This window comes from Typopeltis vanoorti, chromosome 14 (genome assembly GCF_054136105.1).
Source record: "Typopeltis vanoorti isolate ZY-2024b chromosome 14, IOZ_Tvanoo_1.0, whole genome shotgun sequence".
NCBI classification, from domain to species: domain Eukaryota; kingdom Metazoa; phylum Arthropoda; class Arachnida; order Uropygi; family Thelyphonidae; genus Typopeltis; species Typopeltis vanoorti.
Genome location: NC_143562.1, coordinates 12648721 through 12665760, shown reverse-complemented (window position 1 = coordinate 12665760; position 17040 = coordinate 12648721). Strand labels below are relative to the sequence as shown.

The window sequence follows — 17040 nt, the reverse complement described above, 5'->3', positions numbered from 1 at the left end:
AGCATCACACAGTCCTGCCACTATCCTAATGGTAGGACTGGCTGAAGTGTCACTATCCGAATCCGGACCACGTCATCCACATCTTCAAGAAACCCAGGAGACCAGATTCGTGTGAAATAATCCAGGCCTTCTCAAAGCCTTATAAAGTGGAATAATAACCTTCTTATCTCTGCATGTCAGGGTGTTTGTTATTCAATTACCGGGTAATCCTATGAGCTGTTTTAGCCACTTTTGTAATACAATTCGTCCTTTCAATTTCAATTCCCTATTCACTACCTCCTCCAAATCCCAGCTTCAATATGGTACACCGCTGGTGAGCTTTTCACTGTGAAATGCATAAACTTGCACATCTCCATATTGAATTGGCATCCATTCTTCTTTGCTCACATGCCAGTCTATTAAAATCATCCTATAAGATATCAACACCATCTTTATTGATAATAGCTCTATATATTTTACATCATCTACTAACAACTGAATATTTCCATACAGATCATTTCTTATAACATTAATAAACAAAATTAATAGTAGCAGTAGACCCAAGTACAGAGCTCTGTGGAACGCCGCTAGTCAGAGACAGGAATTTGCACCTGTGTGCAAATTATATAATGAGATATCATCTGGTGTCTCTTCATCGACCAATTTTTTTATTCACATCATCAACTTCATGTCCAAACCTATTTGATGTCATTTATATACCAGTTTTCAATGCACTATCTTAACGTCTTTACGAAGTCTAACAGTATGATCGTTTAGACATTAACTTTATCCATATCAGTTATCTCCCTGTTATAAAAAGTGGGTAAGTTACTGAAGCTGCCCATACTTAACCCCATACCAGATCCCATTCCTATCCATCCATTCCTGAAATTTGTATTTAACCAACTTCACTACTTTGACCACCATTCCTGAAATTCTAATTGCTCTATAATTAGCTATTTCGGTCTTGGAATATGCAATGGAACTATTTTTATCTCATTTCATTCCCTTGGGACTGTACCCGAGCTGAGACTCTGAATAAACAATCTAGTCACAGGGATTACCATTCTCTGGCCCATTCTGATAATCCTATGTAGCTCAACTTCTATCCATACTTCCACATTAATTTCTGTCATATCTGTTACTGTAATATTATCACCTGAATGGTACACCCTTGCAAAATGATTACTCAATAATTCAACTAGTTCGTCTGCTTTGGTAACTTCTCTACAGTCTGCATTCTCGAAAATCATTCTACTCTGATCATTCTTTCTTTCGCTTGCCACATATTGAAAGAACTCTTTCAGATTACTTCATGTCTAAACTCATTTGATGTAATTTATGCAATATTTTTTGTTGATACGTTCGGGTATTTTTCGCTCTAAGATTGCAAAAGACATTAATTCGATTCTCGTCAAGAAGAGAGAAATCTTTAGATGGTTTTCTTCAATTTGAAGGTGAACTGTCCAATCTCATAAGGAGATATCATGCCCCCCCCCCGAAACTTGGGTTTTTCATCCCGCATGCAGGCATATCGGCTCTGAGGACCCATGCAATTTAAAGACAAAAATACTTGGTGACTGGCGCTAGATGGTGTTGTGTGTTGATGATAGTAATGTCGTTGTTTACATGGAGAATTAAGTAGATAGATGAGATGATGAGTTGTGTAGGAGTGGAATAATGTGCCCTACCACAATGAGTGCTTGGAAGCCTTGGAGATGTCACGCAATAATAATAACAATCTCCAAGGAACACGGCCTTGTCGTGGCGGTGGGGCTTGCGTGCTTCAATGATAGTGAGAGCTATGCTTGTGGTAGCATAGCTACCAGCAGCACCACCTTCGTCAGATAGGTCTCAACTGATGAGTCAGATTAACAGTGTTTCATCCCTCAACTTAATGGTGAAAAGCAAGAAGATATCCATATCGCATCAGTCGACGCCCGAGTCGTGAAGGACTGCGTCAGATGTTGGGGATCCTGTGCATCAGGCGACAAGAGGGCTACATGACCCAGCTCTCCTTGTTGGGCAACCAAAGCAGGAAAATAAAAGCGACTAGAAGAAACCAAACGTAAAAAATGGATTGTAGAAGAAAACAGAAAAATTATGAAAATTTTCACAGATGAACACCAGTAAGACGGGATTTTAAGCGTATGCATTTAATTTGGAAACAAAAATTTCCATAGTCTGCAATAACAGAACAAAGACTCATGGACCAAAAGAATTTCATTTTTCGCAATAAAATATTTAATGAAATTGAGCTACAAGAGTTATGTAATAAACCAACAGCTCCAGTAACAACAAATCATGAGGAGGAAGCTGTATGTTACTTCGAAATTCAACTCAGTGAGCACCAAGCTGACGACATACCTCAGAATGTTTTAACAGAAGTACAATATAAAATGCAGTCGGGAATATTGGAACATATGCACTCCATAAATAACCGTATAAGACTACCGACATTAAAAGCCTTACATAAACGTAAGCTAAAACAGCTCCTTTTAGATACAAATGCTGTGATAAAAATCACCACAACCAACACTATAAAGGAAACAAATTAGCTCCTATACAGCACAGAGTACATCATTGCGATGAAGCTCGGTTGCAAACTGCAAGAGCAAAAGCTGAGGATGAAGCAGTCTGCATCATGGAAAATCCTGTTGGAACGAAAAGTCAACAAACTTTGAACTGATGTGAGCAACCAAAAGAATTTTAAAGAAGGACGGCTGAAAAATAATAACATCAAAAACAAACTCATAAATATAATTTGGCCAACAAACCAATTGTTGAAGTTACAGAAGAGCTAAAGCAAAGAATTATAGAGACTGCACAGAAAATTAAAAGATATAAAGTAAGAATCAACTAATATGTAGAAAATATGCAATTTCGACTGAACCAACGTCAGTTTTTTCAGTCTCTCTCCAGAGAAATACAAATGCAAACAATCATTCATTAGAAAAAGGAAGAAGCACTCAAATTTTGGAAGTCAATCTGGGGTAATCCTATTGAATATAAAAAAATGATGTGTCATGGATTAAGTAAATGGAATCAGAATGAAACAAAAACAAATGCAAAATGTCATTATCACCAAAGAAATGGTCAGCGCATAAGCTAGAAAATTAAAAAACTGGAGTGCACCTGGCAAAGACGAACTACATGGATTTTGGTTAAAACATGTAACCAGTCTACATGATCGAATGGCAGAACAATTTAATTATTTGTTGCAGTCGGTCTCAGTAGAAGACTGGATGATATCTGGGCGCACTTTTCTTTTCATGAGTAATAAGTATAAGGATGCAGACCCAAGTAACTATCGTTGTAAGCTGCACACTGCAATCATAGCAAATTTTATTATCTGATAAGTAGATATTAATAAGAATTTTATTTTATTAATAAGAATCTGGTCTTTTGTTCCCTTAGATTTTTGAAAATTGTCCTTTTTGTTCAATCGGTAAATCTGATTGAACAAAAAGGACAATTTTCAAAAATCTAAGGGAACAAAAGACCAGATTCTTATTAATAAAATGATCCTCAGAAATAAAACAAAAAAAAAAAAAAACGAAAAACTAACTTAAGCATGGCATGGATAGACTATAAGAACGCATTCGATTTCCTCCCACACTCCTGGATCTTAAAATCACTACAAATATTTGGGATTAGCAAAAACACATTTTCGTTTCTGGCTGCTGCTATGAAATCATGGAAAACAACTTTAATAGTCAATAACGAACAATTCGGAGTTATTAGCATTAAACATGGAATTTTCCAAAGTGATTCCTTGTCACCTTTGCTCTTCAACATTTCTTTGAAGTAAACAAAACTTGGATATGAAATTCCTAAATATAATATTAAAATTTCCCATCTACTGTATATGGAGGATGACTTGAAGTTATATGGAAAATGGGCACAGCAAATTGACTGATTACTGAACACGGTTCGTATTTTCAGTAAGGACATCAAAATGGAATTTGGGTTGGACAAATGTGCAATTTTATCTACTAAACGAGAAAAAATTAATGACGCTAGCAATTTTAATTTTGATCAGGAGAAATATACAAAGCAATTTCCGCTAACGAACACTATAAATAGCACCTCCGTAGCACAATTGGAAAAACGACTGTACGTTGACCCCTTCGATTGGATAAAGCCTAAGTTCAATTCTCGTTGTGATGGGAGAAATCTTTATATGGACTTTTTCAATCGAAGGTGAGTTAGCCCATCTCATACGGGGGTAGCAGGGTTTTTTCTCCCGGAAAGTCATTTGGTTTTTAATCCCGCATACAGACAAATCGGCCCTTCAGAACACACAATTTACAGACAAAATATACTAGTTGTGGTGGTGGTGGGCGGTAGATGGCGTTGATGTAGATGGCGGGTTGTAGAGTGGATGATTGTAGTAGTGAAGATGGAGAGTTGTACAGTGGGTGTCCTCCCGCGATGAGTCTACGGACTCCTTGGAGGTGTCACGAAAAATAATAATAATAAATACCTAGGAGTACGTGGCCATTTTCGTCTAGGCATCATCTAAAACAAAAGAAATTAGTTTAAACGTATATATTTCTTAATAAATTATATATATATTGAACGGGGAAAAAAAAATATATATATATATTAAATTATATTACATATGAATTCTTCTATTCAAATTGCGAGCTACTAACGGCAATGATAACTCGCTACCAGCGGTAAACAACACGCCCTCTGCAACAGCTACTATACTTCAGATGCACGAAAAAACAATTAGGTTTATTATATCCCTGAATAAGGTACAGAGACATTTGCAGTCTGTGTAATATATTTCTCAACAAACAGTGCAATTAGAGACAACTGGGATGAAAACTGCGCTAACTAATAAATCATATCTCCCATCCCACAGAAACTGCTGTATGAACTCAAGAAAAGCATATGTTGCCAGCAACATATGGTTTTGTTTGACATCCCCCTTCTCCCCGTCGTGAACGTGTTAAAACTAAGAAATATATAATGTGTTTCAGATATTATGCAATTCGGTTGAAGCGAATTAGCATTCCAACTCAATTGTTGAAAAGAGCCAAGTCAATTGTGGACTTGCTTTTGTCTTCGGATTGGGATTTTCTTAATGCGGTATTAAGAAAAAAATCGCGCAATTTTTTTTCTAATTACTCACCAATCATATGCACGTCTTCATAGCTGCATTATCTCTGCTGGCCTACTATTGCTGTCAGTTTCACGCTCTGCTTTCACTTCTCATTAGTCATTTGTGAAGGATTGTTCATTAATCTCAAATCTTGTAAATTACTGGTAATTTTTGCTTGATATAATGGAAAAGAAGATGACTCTATTTGGGTAGATGATTGACGATGCACACAAGGAAACCGCTCTTGAAGCCGGAAGTAGTGAATGTGAATAGGAGCTTCTTGGTAAGTCATACCCATTTTCAGTTTTTTTCAGAAAACTTTAGTTTCCGATAATCCCCGCATATATCTTGCACCACGATTTTTTTACTTAAGTTTGGGGGAAGAAATGCGAGTAATATTTGAGTAAATACGGTAATTTTTTTAGCTTTCAAATTCTTAACAATGGATCATTGATTAAAGACTGGATTTATAAAACGCACAAAAGAGAGCAATACAGCAGATACGAGTAGCTATAAGCAACGAGATAATGTTGATATTGTATCCGTCTCATTGATGATAAATTATTGAAATTAAGTAAAAATTTATAGTATCTTTAAAAATCATATTTCCTATTAAAAATAAATCATATTTTTTGTTTACATGTACATCTATATTCAAATAAAATAGACATTTACAATGAAATATACTTATTTATTTATTATTATTATTTTGATAAGGGGTTCTTGGAAATAATGAAAATTTAAGAAAGGGTACACAGATATCTGAAATTTGAGAAACACTGCTGTAGAATATCTAATTAGTGCCTGCAGCAACATAGCTCACTGATTATAAATACAGCCATGAGCAAGTGGCCAAAATAAGTCATTGGTATGTATGCAAAAAGTATGGTTATCCTACTTCTGATAAGTGATGGCAGCATAAAATGGAGACAGTATTGGAAAACGAAACAGCAAAAATTCTCTGAATAGGACTTGAGAGTACAAACTAATTGGCAAAGCCGGCTGAACACGGTAAGCAGACGATGAATCGCATCGGGGAATCTTTTTCAAGAAGCGCTGAATGGAGTAGAAAAAAATAAAATAAAAACACATTTTAATATTAGCGTTTATTAAATTTGAATATGCATTTGCGGATGATGCTAAGGTAGAAAATGTTATTAGGAATGGTGAAGATGTACTGGTGCTTCAGAGCAATTTGAATCAAGTGGCTATGTGGGCTAACAAGTATGTATGTCAATTTAACACCAGTAAATGTAAGGTTTTGCGCTTTGGATCTCAAAAAGTAGAGCTGCGTATCATATTGGAGACGTTGTATTACAGGAGGTGGAGGAAGCGTGTGATCTTGGGATATTGGTGGATAAAAAATTGAAGTTCAAGGGACATATTGCAAAAATAATAAAGACAGCACAAAGAAATTCCAGTATACTAAGACGAACACTGACAAGTAGATAAGGATGTGGTCATTCCACTGTACAAGGTTTTCATTAGACATCTGGACTACTACGCATCGATTTGGTAACCTGCGTTCCTAGGTGAGAAACAAGCTCTGGAAAAAGTTCAGAGGCGAATAACAAAAGCAATATCGGAATTGTTGAATACTATGAAGACAGGCTGAGAGAATGTGGATTACAGACGCTAGTTAATAGGCGGAAGAGGGATGATATGATTGAGACATAAATTGCTAAGGGGTACTTATCGAATAACCATCGAGGATATTTTTCAAATGGTTGAAGGAGGGAAGGAGATAGAGATAAGAGGTCATTCTTAGAAGTTGTATAAAGGAGTGATGCGTAAGAGAGTGCGGTATGACTTTTTGGATGGAGAATGGTTGGTGAGTGGAATTTATTGCCAAATGAGATGGTAAGTGCAGAAACATTGAACCAATTTAAGATGAGGTGTGATAAACATTATCTCTGTCGAATGCATCTTGCTATAGCCTCCCTTGACTCCAGAAGGTATTTGTATAATAATAATTTTTTTAACATTTTTATTATTTTAATAAGTTAAGGGGATAAAAATCCCTTATTGTTTTTCAGCCAGTAAGCGAAACTACGATCGAAAACTACGATCTGTAACGTTTCTTTGCCGACGAACTGTCAGCGTATCCAAGCGTAAGTGACCACTTGGTAGTGCCACACCACGGCAACTCGTTGCAACTTATATCAACCTCGCCAGAAAAAAATAGCCGTTTGGCTTTTCATCATTTTTATTATTTCTCAGATAAATTACATACATTATAGGAACACAATTATGCATAACAAATACTTTCTCGTACATAAAGTTTTTTTAAATCATAATAATAACAATAACTGTTTACAACATATATTATTATAATATTCATAATGATGATTATTACAGATGTTTCTTTGCAATTTTACACTCTATATATACAATATCAATGGATATAATCACTCTATATTGCATACTTTTGTTACAGTTATTACATACATTTGTTTACATAGATACGTACATTACATACATTGGTTTACATAGATACGTACATTACATACATTGGTTTACATGTGATACGTACATTACATCCATTTGGTTACATATGATACATCTTGGATGAGAACTAATTTCTCTGCTTTCATCCTCGAAGCTTATATGTAAGCTTATCTGAGGATAACACCAGTTGGTTATTATTTATTGTTTTTTTTTGCTGTGTTGGGAAGCTACGAAATCTATGATTGAGAAATTCACTCTCACACACACACACACACACACACACACACACACACACACACACACACACACACACACACACACACACACACACACACACACACACACACACACACACACACACACACACACACACACACACACACACACACACACACACACACACACACACACACACACACACACACACACACACACACACACACACACACACACACACACACACACACACACACACACACACACACACACACACACACACACACACACACACACACACACACACACACACACACACACACACACACACACACACACACACACACACACACACACACACACACACACACACACACACACACACACACAAATAACTTGGAATGTATTGATGCGTCTCTGAACTGTAAGCCTGAACGAATATATTGTGTTTTATTAAGTTTGTATGGTATTTTGTATTTTGGGTGCGTGTTTCTTGTTCATAGTATGTCCTTAGAGCTCTTTTCAGGCTATTGTAGTTTGTAAGGTTTCTGTATTCAAAAGGTAATTTGTTTATCATGTTTGGGATGTAGAAGTTTCGCGTGGCCTTTCCGTAGTGATTATTGCATTTATATGTGATATAATTAGTTGTCCGAGGTCTTGTTATACGGTATCTATTTCTGACTGTCCTGTAGTTGGCATCGAAATAATGTTTTAGCAAAGCTGCATAGTGACATAAATGTTTTGCTGTCAGTATTTTGTGTTCTGATTGCAATGTATATAAGGTCGTTAATTTCTCTTTGTTCCAAAAAGGTCATTTTTATCATTTTGTACTGTAATGACATTAATCTATTTAGTTTATAAGGGGCAGAAAGCATACGTTGTTATAGCGTATCTTAGTATATTTTGGCATAGTGCTTTGCCAATAGTGCTTTGTATATTAGTGTTTTTATGAGTGTGGGAACTATGTCTTTTAACCTTCAGAGTTTGCCACTTATTGTTCGGAGTTAGTTCTGTAGATGGTTTATGTGGCTATTCCTGGTCATATTTGCATCGAAGTAAATTCCAAGGTATCGTATTGTTTCAATCTGAGTGTTTGTAGTGGTTTTCTGTGTGTTTTGTATGCTGGAAAGTGGATGTTGGATGGTTATATATTTGTTATCAACTGGTCCAGTCAGTGGATTTCTGAATATCATTAATTTTGTCTTTTCTGAGTTTAGGTGTATGGAGTTTTTTGTGAGCCAGTCTATGATCAGATTTATGTCATGTTGCATGTTTGTTTGGGCTATGCTTGCGTTATTGTGGATGGATATTATTTCTGTATCGTCTGCGTATTGAAATATCTTACCTTTGAGTGGTAGCTGATTAATATCGTGCGTGTAAATGTTGAATAGAGTTGGGGAGAGTACAGCTCCCTGTGGTACTCCACGGGTTACTGGTAGCTCTCTGCTTCGGTTTGATCCGATTCGTGTGATATGCTTTCCATTTTGAAGGTAGTTTGTAAAACACCTGTGAAGAGGCCCGTCTATTCCAACATGCCTCAGCTTTTCTAACAAGGTTTGATGTGTGAGTGTATCGAATGCTTTAATTAGATCAATGAAGACTACCATGGCAATTTCGTTTTTGTCTAAGGCGGTATTAATTACGTCTGCGAAGTCTTCCAAGAGATGTTGTTCCCTTATTTTTTTGAAAACCATATTGTGTTTTGGGGATAATATGAAAGGTCTCTGTGTATGCTGTGAGTTTCTTCAGTATGATCCGCTCCATAATTAGATTGATAATTGGTAATGTTGCTATGGGTCTGTAATTGCTGATTAAATTTCTTTTTCCATGTTTGTATATAGGTGTGATTATGGTAGTCTTTAGCATACTTGGTATCTGTCCTGTTATAAATATTTTATTTATTAATTTTAGTAGAATAGGACTTAAACTAGTTGCATATTGCTTTATATCTTTAGGTCTTATACCATCAATTCCTGGGCATTTGTTTGGTTTGATTTGATGTATTGCTGAGAGAAGTTCTGCTTCTTTTATGGTTGGGAACCATAATGTCTGTTTTGATTGTGGTCCAAGTGGAGGACCACGTTTTGTGATTGGGCGAATATTTCTGTGCAGATGGAGTCTGCAAAATATTGGGTAAAGTCATTTGCTAGTTGTTGGATAGGTTTTGCGTCTTTCATGAAGCTGTGTTTTATGATTTCGGAGGCGGTGGTGTTGGAAACACTATCTAGCTTCTCATTGATCAGATGCCAGGTTTGTTTCATGTTGTTTTGTGCAGAAGTTATTTTGTCTCTGCAGTAGCTTCTTTTTGCATTTCTGATTTGTGTTGTAAGACGATTCCTTGTTATCTTATATTCAGTTTTTAAAGCTGTGTTATTTGGATATCGCTTTAATTCTTTCCAAAAGCGTCCTTTCTGTGTATTTCTAGGATTAAGGTTTGTGTTATCCAAGGATTTTGTGTTGTTTTTGAACGAATTCTGACTTTCTTTGTAGCCTTCTTATATATTTCCTCCAGTGTGAGTTTAATGTTGTTGTATAAGATATCTGCTGAATCTGATGCCAACTGTTCCCAGTCTGTTTTTCTTATTTCGTCGTTGACTATTTCTTCGTCTATTATTGTTTTCTGTCGCTTTTCTTGTGCGGGACATTGTTTGGATATTGTCTTGGTGTGCAGGTTTAGAGCGGTGAAGTAATGGTCTGCTACTTTATGACTGATGCAGTGTAACTGTTTGGTGGTGATCGGACGTTTATATGATCTAAACAGGAGGCAGTGATAGTATTTCCGAATATTTCTTCTCTAGTACATGATGTTATTGTTGGTATTAGATTATACATGGATAGCGTGTCTAGGTATTGTACAGTGTTGTTCTTGTTTTCGTTTGCAATGTTCATGTTTATATCGCCAATTATCAGGTATTCGGTTGAGCATATTTCTTGGCGTGAAAACCAGCAATTGAGTTCGTGCAAGAATTTTATCATGTTTAGGTTTGGTGGCCTGCAAATAGCATTTAGTATTATGGGGTGCTGTTTATTGGTGGTATTAGTGATTTCGAGGCAAAAGGTTTCAGCATGCTCGAACTGATAGGCCGCTTCTTTTGCTATTAATTTTTGCTTGATAAATATTAATATTCCACCCCTTCTTTTTGTTTGACGGCATGATCTATGTTGTTGGAAGCCTGGAATTTGGAAAGCAGTTGCTTCGTCATTACTTATGGCTACTTCTGTTAGAATCAATATATCAATAATATCAGTGTAATTCCTCAGATAAGCCTGTAACAATAACCAATGTTTTCGGATGCTTCTGATGTTAATATGCAAGATTGAGAGCCCTCTCGCTTGTACTGTGTTTTGTTTCCATACATCAAGCGATTCGAAAGTACAATTACTGATGTATTCTGGTGTAATTACATCTATCTGTTGGTTCACATTCATTTTTGTTGTGTTGAGATCTTCTTATTGAACTAAGTTGGAGTCGTTTGTTTCGCTCTGGCAACCTACCTATATCTTCAGAGCTTTTTATTTGGATAGACCTTGAAGTCTGTGACTTTCTCAAGAATATTTTGCCGTCTTTGATCTATAAAAATTGATACTTTTTTTCTGTGTTTTCTTTTCTTGCTTGGTTCAAAAGATTCTGATTGAAAGGTGTTAAATACTCAGAGAGAAAGATTGGCGTATTGTCTTGTGATGCATTTAAATCCTTGACAACTGGTTTTTTCAATCTGCTGGCTTTTATGAGATTGTCTCTTGTAGCCTTGCTTGTCAGACGGATTATTACCGGTGCGAGTCGAGGCAAGCTTTGTTTTTTTGTTCTTCCTGGGAATCCGATTTATGGTCTGAATATCATTATGCTGTAGGGGGATGTGAATGGCATGGCCTAACTTTAAAACTACGTCTCTGAGATTTTCTGTGGATTCAGTTTCTGGAAGACCGTTTATGGCAAGGGCTTCTTTATGTTGTTGTTGGTTTAAAACTTCGTATTGTAGTTTTAAATTCTTGACGGAGTTCCGATGTGTCTTATCAATAATAATAATAATAATAATAATAATAATAATAATAATAATAATAATAATAATAATAATAATAATAATAATAATAATAATAATAATAATAATTCGCAATCGCTTAGAACAGGTGAATTCATTTAACTATCTAGGATGTATGATCACATATGAAAATGAAAAAGAAATAAATGTAAAAATTGCAAAATATTTAAAAATAACGGGTGTAATTAACTCTATATTTAAACCAAACCTAGTTCAAAAACAAACCAGACTAAAAGTATACAATACATTAGCCCTACCGGTCTTAATGTATGGAAGCGAAATCTGGACAATAAAACAAAAAGACAAACAAAGCAAAGATCAATAACCGCAGAAATGAAGTTTATGAGAAAAACTGCAAAGTGTACCCTATTTGATCACAAAAGAAACGAAGAAATTGTGAAAGAATTAAACCAAGAACCAGTAATAGAAAAAATTAAAAAATATAAACATAAATGGATGGAACACGTTCAAAGAATGAAAACAGAAAGATTACCAAAACAAGCCTTTAAGTACAAGCCATTAGGAAAAATAAACCAGGACGTCCTCTTAAACGATTTAACGATGACTTCTAAGGCCGCAACACGCCATGCTAAGCCTAAATCCTTGATACGCATGATGATGATGATGATTCACCATCTCCACAATTTAATGCAATTCCTCACACACTGGCACTTTCCATTATCTACGCACAATGGCATTTACAACTCCCCTGTAAATTGCGCGTTTTCTCTGGCCGATCAGCCTGTGGTATTTATTTGTATATACTTATGGGTGTATTTTATGAAGATTCTACAAAATTCTGTTATTGACAGTTTATGCTATGAGAAAGAAAGAAAGAAAGAAAAGATTCCCTCTTGCAGCCTGCCAAAGATGGACAAACTGAAATCCCATGAAAAAAAAAAAAAAATATATATATATGTTAAAGATACCAAACTATTTTAAATATAAACCTGGTAAAGATCAAGCTATTTTAAACCTGGTTTTACTCCATTTCCCAAGTAAGCAAACAGACAAATAAGTCAAGTTTGCACCTGCATGTATTGCAAGTCTAGGGGACCTGTAAAGTAGTACAAGTCTGGGCAACTCGTGGTAAAGGTGGAATAAGCTCTGATCACAATTCTTAATATTTACCCTTAATGCAAAGCCCATTAATGCAAAGAGCCTGTGTAGCTCAGTAGAAGTGGCGTTTGCATTCTACAGCGCTTGACCGCACGAAGAAAAGATTTGGTGGTTCAAATCTAGTCACCGACTGAAATTTTTCTAAGCCTTTTCTCGACGGTTCCCGAGTTAGTCGATCTCTGGCACGGGATAGCGGGGTTTTTCTCCCGGAAACTCGGGTTTTTCGTCCCGTAAACTCAAGAAAATTGAGCGTCGAACCCACACTATTTTCAGACATTAAAAAATATTGTGTTAGGGTTAGGGACCACGAGATGGCGGCACTAGCTTGCCGCCTTCTTTACTGCGTACCGATGAATCAGTGATAGCCTTGGGCCAGCTATCTCTCTGATTGGCTACCAGTGGAGATTGAACTGCCCATTCAGCCTCCAAACGTTAGATACAGTAAACGGCCTCGCCTACTCCCTATACGGGAACAAATAGGCGTTAGCTGATTTTTTTTTTTTTAAAGCCAATCTCCTTGAGGAGATGTATGATCTCCTCAAGGAGATGGGATCTTGAGGAGATGTATCATCGCACCCCCGAGATGGCCGGCCCTATGCAGGGCCGGCCATCTCGGGGGTGCGATGGGTGCAATGTACCCGGGCCCCACGATCGAGTGAGCACGGTCAGTACACATTTGCGGAAACTTATTTTTTTTTTATATTTTATCTTCTTCTTCTAATTTTGCTTATAACTAAAGGAATTTCATTGACAGGATTTTAGGGCCTCCCCAGTAATAATAATATCTCTGTGTTTCTCTATTATATTAGTGTTTTGTGTTCAGTAAACGTTATGTTAACCTGTTATATTTCGAATGTGTTTTTTTGTTTTTGTTTTCCTCTGCCAAAATCATTTGCAGGTGAGAGGTTTTAGAATACGTTTATTTCGAATCCTTTAATTTTTACCTTTGAAAAATATTTTAGGGCCCCAAAAGGTTCTTGCACCCGAGCCCCTTTATAGAGAAGGTCGGTCCTGATGCTATGCATTAGAGGCAAGGGGCCACTACCCAGACCGGTTTTCGACCTTTATTGAGGATCGATTTCATCAGTGGGAGCCAGGCTTAGAAATACCAAGGTTGAGTATTACAGAGGTTATAAGTATTTTACTTCGTATTTTAGCTTATGTATTAGCATAAGTATTTTAGCTTATATATATATATATATATATATATATACATATATTATATATATAAGCTAAAATACTTATGCTAAATATATATATATATATATATATATATATATATATATATATATATATGACAGAATGATCATTGACTCGGTTAACATACATAGTTTTATGAAAAATATTGAATGACTAGAACCGAGATTTAATTAAAAAGGTTTTAATATAAACACACTACTAGTTTCGGCCTGTAACAGCCTTCTTCAGGTGACATTATGAAAGAAAAATTTTGTTTTTCTTTTAACCCTCAATGTTTAGTGTTTTTTCTTTTATAATGTCACCTGAAGAAGGCTGTTACAGGCCGAAACTAGTAGTGTGTTTATATTAAAACCTTTTTAATTAAATCTCGGTTCTAGTCATTCAATATTTTTCATAAAACAATATATATATATATATATATATATATATATATATATATATATTTTTTTTTTTTTTTAATATTTTTTTTTCTTCGGATTTCATTATTGCTACGTTAATGTATTTTGCTGTTCTCAATGAATACTTCCATGTGTCACCGTAATGTGACGCATCGTATGACTGATATGCGCTGATAATGTTTGTTGGCTATGTATCAAGCAATGCTAATGGGAAATGTCTAATTAATTTAAACACTTCCGTATAACAAGAAAGAAAGAAAAAAAAAAGCTATATGTTATGTTTGTGAAGCGTGCTATTTGATGCGATATTTCAAATCTGTGTATGTTAGACAAAATTGGTGAGCGGAAGTGGTTATCAGATGCAGAGCACATAATTCTATGATATACCAAAATTCGCTTTTTGACTTGGAAACTTGTTTTGTAAGTTTGATGTACAAATTGTTTCAGGGATCGCATTTGAACTGACTTTTCTTCATTTTCATTAAGGTGAGTTGTATATCATATTTTTTCGTTTTTATTAAGATATTTACGCATATGTATGACAGGCTAAACATACTGAAGGCAAGTTTATTCTTCAACAATAATGAAATATCTTTGCGAATAAAAATAAATAAAATTTATTAGGTTATTTCCTCTTATTTTTGAATTATGTCACAGTTCTTGACTTCTTCTTTTTCATGTTGTTGTGACTGCCTTAATACATAAGGCGACTAAGGAAGATGGACTAGTTTCTGAAGATGGAACATGAGTCACGTATATGGAAGATATTGTACAGGAACATCTGTGTGTGGAGTCAGAAGACTCATTGCAGCAGACCCACACTAGCTATTTTTCGCACAACTTATTCCTCTGCTTAAACTCATTCACTCTCAGGACACTCACTACTGTCTATAGCAATCTATTCCAGTCACTCACCAGTCTCCAAACAAAAAATCTGGACTGCACACTTCTACTATGCTTTTACAGAACTTTCCTTGGGGGGGGGGGGGATTGCTCATTATTTCTCTCTACTTGTCATGTCTTGAAAAATTTCTTTTGTGTCAATCGTATAGAACCCCTTTAGTAACTTATAAGTCTCTGTCATATCCCTCTTTTCTTCCTGTCAACTAGACTGCAATACACATATCTTCCTCTCCACCACCTCCTGATCCCTAAGAAACCCAGGTGACCAAATCTGTGTCCACTAGTCAAGATGTGACTAAATCACAGCCATATAAAGAGGGATAATAACCCCTAATCTTTACTTGTTAATGTGCTCTTTGATATAGTGGAAATGTTCTTTGAGTATCTTATGTATTTCATGTGGGGATGGGGTGAAGAAGGTTGGAAGTATTGTTGATTGTTAATAGGAAGGAAAACAGAATACATATTGAGAGTTCAGGAATGTGCAGTGCTTAAAATGTAAATAAAGTAATAAGGTTGTGGGATATGAATGAGATATCACATATATTAAGGGAATGTGTAAAGGAGCTGGCAGTACCCTTGATTTGATTGTTCAGCAAGAGTCTGGCAACAGAAAAAAAATAGTGTCACTGTGCAAGGAAGAATCTAAGTCACCAGTAGTGACCCAAAACATCCGTCCTTTAGGCGGGCGTGTATATTAGGTTAGTGGTGAAGGTATTACTCTGTTTAGAGATAGAATAGAAACCTAGATTGATGAGAATGGAAATCTTTCAAGGGTGCAATACAGGAGTTTGTTAAGGGGGAATTTTGCTTAGATTTTTCTAAAGCATTTGATAAAAATTTAATGTAACAGACTACTTTGAATTTGAACAGAATAGTGAGGGATGGCAAGTTGGTAGCTGTTCACAAGGATAGTTGTAGAAGCCAGCAAACTGTCTATGTGGATGTAGTGTCCCAAAAATGAAAGGTGACAAGTGGGGTAACACAGGATTCCGTTCTAGGAAAATTGTTGTTTAATTTATATATCAATGATGATAAAGTTTGAGAGGAGATATTCAGTTATTTGCTGGCGATTCTAAATTGAGAAATGCAATATCAAGGTGTGATGCAATGTTAGAAGAGAATTTCATAGGTTGATACTTTGAGCTGAAGAATGGGGATGTCATTTCATTATTGCTGAGTGTAAAGTCATGTACTTTGGCCAGAGATGACGGAATGAGGTTTATTATATTGGGATTTTGGTGGATAGGGAAGTGAAATTTTGGGCTCACATTGCAAAAGTGGTGAATGCTACCCACAGAAAATTGCTGCTGTAATTGCAAAGAACTCTGACAAGTAAGGATAAGAAGGTGATAATGTCGTTATATAAGGTGCTAATTAGGCCATATTTGGATTTCCATTCACAGATCTAGTTACCCAGTTATAAGCGATAAGGAAATATTAGCATGCAGAAGTGAATGAATTGACTCTCTTGGCACGCTGGAATGTTGAATACGAGTAGAGATTAAGGCAATGTGGTCTTTGAGAGCTTGGTAGATAGTAGGAGAGGTGATATGATTGAGACATCTGAGTTGGGGAGAAGAGCCTATTAGATAGATCTAGGAAAATTATAGGATCATGAGAG

At 35.9% G+C, this 17040-nt stretch overlaps 1 protein-coding gene across 1 annotated transcript in view; it reads left to right on the top strand.

Annotated features, from left to right (window-relative positions):
- Positions 1-14697: 14697 nt before the first annotated feature.
- LOC150099236 (STAM-binding protein-like) overlaps positions 14698-17040 on the top strand; it is a 75887-nt gene continuing 73544 nt past the window's right edge. Inside the window, exon 1 of the mRNA XM_090404289.1 lies at positions 14698-14999. The gene's annotated coding sequence lies outside the window, so the exon portion shown is untranslated. The remainder of the gene's footprint in view (positions 15000-17040) is intronic.